This window comes from Amphiura filiformis, chromosome 10, assembly GCF_039555335.1.
Source record: "Amphiura filiformis chromosome 10, Afil_fr2py, whole genome shotgun sequence".
Taxonomy (NCBI): domain Eukaryota; kingdom Metazoa; phylum Echinodermata; class Ophiuroidea; order Amphilepidida; family Amphiuridae; genus Amphiura; species Amphiura filiformis.
Genome location: NC_092637.1, coordinates 61,450,926 through 61,456,925, shown reverse-complemented (window position 1 = coordinate 61,456,925; position 6,000 = coordinate 61,450,926).

Genomic DNA, 6,000 nt, shown 5'->3' with positions numbered 1-6,000 from the left:
TTACCATGTGGCTATTGGTCCCGGGGGGGGTCACTCCCATTGTGGCCTGTACACCATCCGCGATAATCAACTTTTGAAAAGCACCCTAAACAAGGATTTAACCCGTGGCTAAAACGACACCCTAAACAGGGATTTCATTCCTAACATCAAATTTCATACCCTAAATTTCATTGCCGCGTATTTAGAAATTGCAATTTTGCTACCCTTTTTTCCAATTTTTCATGTTTTTGACACCCTAAACGCGATACGCGCGTATCGTGCATACCCACGAAAAACGACCCTTGTTACGCGTTTTCATTATCGCGGATGGTGTACAGGCCACAATGGGAGTGACCCCCCCGGGCTATTGGTAAATGTCGAGCAATAGTGAAGACAAGGCAATATGTTTTTTTTTTTAAAATTAAGCACTCAAAAGTAACGGACGTTAACACAAAAACAAAAATATATAGGTCTTTTTAGCAAAAAAAATCCATATTTTCAAACGATAGGTCAAAATTTTCTATTTATCTTCGGCTTTTCATCCCACCTACATACACTTTAAGTACATATCATTAGATTTATAAAGTTTACTTCGAGGACTGTTAAATATCAAAAATTTCAATTTGTTATCATTAGCCATAAAATGTGTATTGTATCGCGAATTTCAAAAAATTTGATTTGATTTGTTCGGGTTTTGACAACCCTGGATAACCCAAGAAAGCCTCTATTGAAGCTTATTTCCATTGGGGTCCATTTGAACACTGGGACGGGTTGGGAACAGTCAGGGGTTAACACCCTACTCTTTTCGAAACTGGCTGCGAGATACATGTACAGGTATGGCTCTCTGTTCACGGGTCCGACGGCTTAACGTCCCCTCCGAAGGACGGAGTACTTTCATGATTCATTTACCCAATTCTAAATGAACCATGGGGAGAGCGGAAGTCTGAATTTAATCTACAGAAGTTGCCAATTAATTTCCGACTTTTTTTTCAAAGTCAATATCCCAGCAAATCGCCACCGCCGGGAATCGAACCCGGGACCTCATGCACTAAAGGCAAGTACCCTAACCATTGCGCCACGCTCTCCCTAAGGAGATTCTCTAGGGTAATTCGATATATCTGATGTGCTCTCATGTGCCACAACAAACATTGTACAAACGTTCATACCCCACCCCTGCTGTGCAATAATTATGAGCCGAAAGGGGGCAAGCAATTTTTTGGGGGAGGCAAGCAATTTTTGCACGCATTCATGGGGCGCCTTTTAAATAAAACGCTCTAAAAGGCTTAGGAAAACAGTACGGAAACGCTTAAATATGCAAATTTTCCTGCTTGCTGCGCTCGCAACATGCATCTAGACCATTTAAGATTTACAATTTGGGATCCCTAAAATTTAGCATGTTCAAGGGGAGGGCAAAGATTTTTGGCGGGCCGAGAGGGAGGGGGGCAAGCGATTTTTGGCGGGCCGAGAGGGGGCGGCAAGCGATTTTTGGCGAGCCGTTTGGAAATTCCCCCCCCCGGGCTCATAATTATTTGCACAAAATATGTCTTTCTAAAACAATGTAAGACAATATATTTAATATAGAGAAACAACAAATAAAATAAATAAGCAAAACCGGTTGTGTTTACTTAAAGAGATAAGAAATGCAATTTAATAATTTATCAATAATTCAGTAATACTTTAAGCTAAGTTGAAATAAACCCGGAAACACAAAACGTTTTCCACATTATTCGCTAGAGGCTATAAAAGGTTGTCAGAAAACTTTAAAAATTTGGTTGAGATGTGATTTCATACAAAACGTTTTAAAACATTTTTATGCCCTCTATATAACCTGGCATTTTATGTTATTAAAACGTTTTTACCAAAGCTAAAAAACAATGTATAACAAGTTTAGAACGTTTACAAAACATTATGTGTTTCCTGGTAAAGAAGAAATTAAATTCTGTAAATAATGTAAATTTCATTCTTTGGTTCGATGTATTTGCAACAAGAATTCAAGAGTTCAGATACAAAAAGCGATAAAGTAAAAAGAAAATATATGCTCTTTTTGATCATAGTTTTAAAAATATTCCGTTTATCGTATTTTGCATCTAAACTCTTCGATTGCTCTTTTAGCTTGGTGATTTAACATTTACGGTCACGTCACTTATAACTCTTCGGTCCTACAATATTACCTAGTTTACAAAAAACAGTGTCTTTCTAAAAGTAAGATCAACATGCAGTTTTTGTTGCCTACATGCACACAACACAGTGGCACTCACAATAGGCAATTGACCCCTACTGGTAGCGCTGTGTTGTAGATATAGGAGATGAACTAGTTAGCGTCATATATCAAAAAGTATAAAAGCTATGATTTTAGTACTTGCTTTATTCTTTTCAAATATCTGAATTTTCAACCCGATACAAGCTTTAATAACGGGGGACCATACATTTGTATGAGAAAGAAATTCTACCATCTATATCCAAACTCCCGTGTTATTCCAATGCACATTTTGCTTCACTGGGCCGCCCTGGCTTGGCCGCATTTGGAAGAGGGGTATCACGAAACCGTAATAGGTACAAATTTAGTACTTTCTGTCAATCAAGTATGGTTTATTCTCTACATGTCAATCTTTAAATCATTAGCATAGTCCTTATAATAATGATGAGTAAATGACAGCAAACCATTGAAAAATTACCCAAAATCTTGGTCAGTGGAGCTCCGCCCGTACATGTCAATAGCGTCATTATCGATTGCATTAGTCGACCGTAGCGGACAATTCGATCGCTCATTGGATTAATATTATCACGTGGTAATAAATTTGCATTGGACAATCGATTATAATGGTTTAGTACTGCATATCTCGGTTTAATCTTCACTAAGCGGTTTATGGCTGGAAAGGTCACGGTGAATTTGCCGTGGACATAACTGAACTATGATACTACAGTTATTCAATATACTGAAGCAAATTACACAAGCAACAGTGGAAAACAGGTTGTGTTTGCGCTACAAGATAAAAAAAAATATACGAGAGTCAGTCAGTATGTAATAAGAGTTCACTTGTGACGTCATATGTGGATTGTTTTCATGGCACGTAACGCTTTGTATTAAGGAAGAAATGCTACTTTCAAGACAAAATATTACACTTAAATAAAATTTACATCTTGGAGAGTTTATGCATTCTTTAACAGAAATTGTAATGAAATATATTAATTTATGTAAATATATTTGTGCTGTTAACGTACAAACCTATATTGTAACCTGATTAGTAGAATTCGTATACGTGCATGAATATTGAATATTTATAAATTAAACTACGAAAACTTGTATTTACACAATATAGTGAATGACTTTTGTTTGTGTGTGTGTTTTTTCGTTCAATTTCTTTTTCCTTGTGCTCATATGAATAATAAATAATAACATAAATAAATGTATACATATGAATTAAATTCGAGGTAAATGACTGAATTTTATTTTGTTGCAGTCCAAATGAGAAAGATAAATGCACAAATGCATAATGTTTCACCAGAATACATTTTGATGGAAAACATAAAGGCCAAGTGCATTAATATTTCGTCATTTGCAGTTCAACAAGAAAATTATTATTAAGGTTTTAAAAATATTCCCAAAATCAAAAGTAAAATAAAAATCCATCATTTGCAGCCCATAATTGCTTACCCGTAATTAAATTGACTAATCCAGCGTTTCGCTCGTAGATGCATACGTGAACGCGAATTCGCGCCCATGGATTAAAAAGAAAAATCAATACAAAGAGCGCTGCCATTGGTTTATGCCTCACGTATATTAATATCGTTAATAAACAAAAATCAATGCACGAAAGGCACTTACCAAATGATCCACTTTTTATTGTCTCGTGAATATTAGTACCATTTATGAATGCATAAATAACTGGGTATTTTTAACTTAAAACCTCCGAGACGTGCCTTGAAGATCCGACCATACTGCAAATTGAGATGGTCATAGGCGCGAACCGCGGTGGTGCCTGTCGCATGTAGAATATTTCATGTAAGGGAAAGAAAACATACAATTTACCTCAATAATATATTATCTGCCCCCCCCGTTAAAAAACACCATAGCTGCAAAATAAATGACAATACTTTGTAACTTAAGAGACCTGTAACAGGTGTTTTGATTAGTTTGTTGCGATATCAACATGCAATATCTAAGTAAATAAGGGAACGAACCAAAAAATCGATGACGTCCTATAAAATTTCGTTTAGGGGGGAGGGGGTAAAAATACTCGATTACGTTTGTACAAAAACATCGGTCTGAAGTATGTGTTATTATTATTATCATGTCAATATTTTCAACATTTCATTATTACGTTTCAAGCAGGGAGGGAGGGGTCGGCTGAGAAACGAAACTAGTTACGTTTATAGGACGTCATCGATCTTTTGGTTTGTTCCCTAACACAGCAGATTCTGATCAATAAAGAAACAGGCCTGAAAATCTGTCTGTTTCCAAAATAGAAGGCAAGATATGGGAGGCAGATGCCATATTTAATGTTCAAGGTTTTGGGCCATGGTTTAATAATAAAGATGATTGGAAGATTGGTTAACTCTTTACGGCCGAGATACTGTGCAACTTATTTGAGATTTATGTCTGTAAAAAGAAAACGGATATGTCATCCTAACCAATAAGCACTGAATCTCAAGTATGCTCACACGAGTCATCCTAACCAATAAGCACTGAATTTCAAGTATGCCCACACGAGTCATCCTATCCAATAAGCACTGAGTCTCTAGTATGCCCACACGAGTCATCCTAACCAATAAGCACTGAATCTCAAGTATGCCCACACGAGTCATCCTAACCAACAAGCACTGAATCTCAAGTATGCCCACACGAGTCATCCTAACCAATAAGCACTGAATCTCAAGTATGCCCACACGAGTTATCCTAACCAATAAGCACTGAATCTCAAGTATGCCCACACGAGTCATCCCAACCAATAAGCACTGAGTCTCTAGTATACCCACACGAGTCATCCTAACCAATAAGCACTGAATCTCAAGTATGCCCATACGAGTCATCCTAACCAATAAGCACTGAATCTCAAGTATGCCCACACGAGTTATCCTAACCAATAAGCACTGAATCTCAAGTATGCCCACACGAGTCATCCTAACCAATAAGCACTGAGTCTCAAGTATGCCCACACGAGTCATCCTAACCAGTAAGCACTGAGTCTCTAGTATGCCCACAGGAGTCATCCTAACCAATAAGCACTGAATCTCAAGTATGCCCACACGAGTCATCCTAACCAATAAGCACTGAATCTCAAGTATGCCCACACGAGTCATCCTAACCAATAAGCACTGAATCTCAAGTATGCCCACACGAGTTATCCTAACCAATAAGCACTGAATCTCAAGTATGCCCACACGAGTCATCCTAACCAATAAGCACTGAGTCTCAAGTATGCCCACACGAGTCATCCTAACCAGTAAGCACTGAGTCTCTAGTATGCCCACACGAGTCATCCTAACCAATAAGCACTGAATCTCAAGTATGCCCACACGAGTCATCCTAACCAATAAGCACTGAATCTCAAGTATGCCCACACGAGTCATCCTAACCAATAAGCACTGAATCTCAAGTATGCCCACACGAGTCATCCTAACCAATAAGCACTGAATCTCAAGTATGCCCACACGAGTCATCCTAACCAATAAGCACTGAGTCTCAAGTATGCCCACACGAGTCATCCCAACCAATAAGCACTGAGTCTCTAGTATACCCACACGAGTCATCCTAACCAATAAGCACTGAATCTCAAGTATGCCCATACGAGTCATCCTAACCAATAAGCACTAAATCTCAAGTATGCCCACACGAGTCATCCTAACCAATAAGCACTGAATCTCAAGTATGCCCACACGAGTCATCCTAACCAATAAGCACTGAATCTCAAGTATGCCCACACGAGTCATCCTAACCAATAAGCACTGAATCTTTAGTATGCCCACAAGAGTCATCTTAACCAATAAGCACTCAATCTCACATGGTGGTCACCAACGTTT